Here is a 302-nt window from a genome sequence, read left to right on the forward strand (position 1 = left end):
AAAACAAACATTCCACACATACCAGAAACGTCAAAAAACGAAAAGTAATAATCTTTTTTATGATTTATTATGCATAATCAGATGCACGCAAGCGTTGCGTAACTTTTTATGTAACAAAAGTTACGTAATGTTCATTATGTAACAGAGAAACGATGTTTATTCGATTTTTTTTCAGTTTTTCATGAATTTCTCACCTATCCAACGAATCTACAACCATCTTCGTACTGCCGCCGAGTCGCCTGCTATGAGCTTTAGAAATTGGGAAAAAAGTGAATAGAATTTGTCAAAAAATGGATGTTTTC

The sequence above is a fragment of the Nicrophorus vespilloides genome, unplaced genomic scaffold (genome assembly GCF_001412225.1).
Source record: "Nicrophorus vespilloides isolate i.1.1-1 unplaced genomic scaffold, Nicve_v1.0, whole genome shotgun sequence".
NCBI classification, from domain to species: Eukaryota; Metazoa; Arthropoda; class Insecta; order Coleoptera; family Silphidae; genus Nicrophorus; species Nicrophorus vespilloides.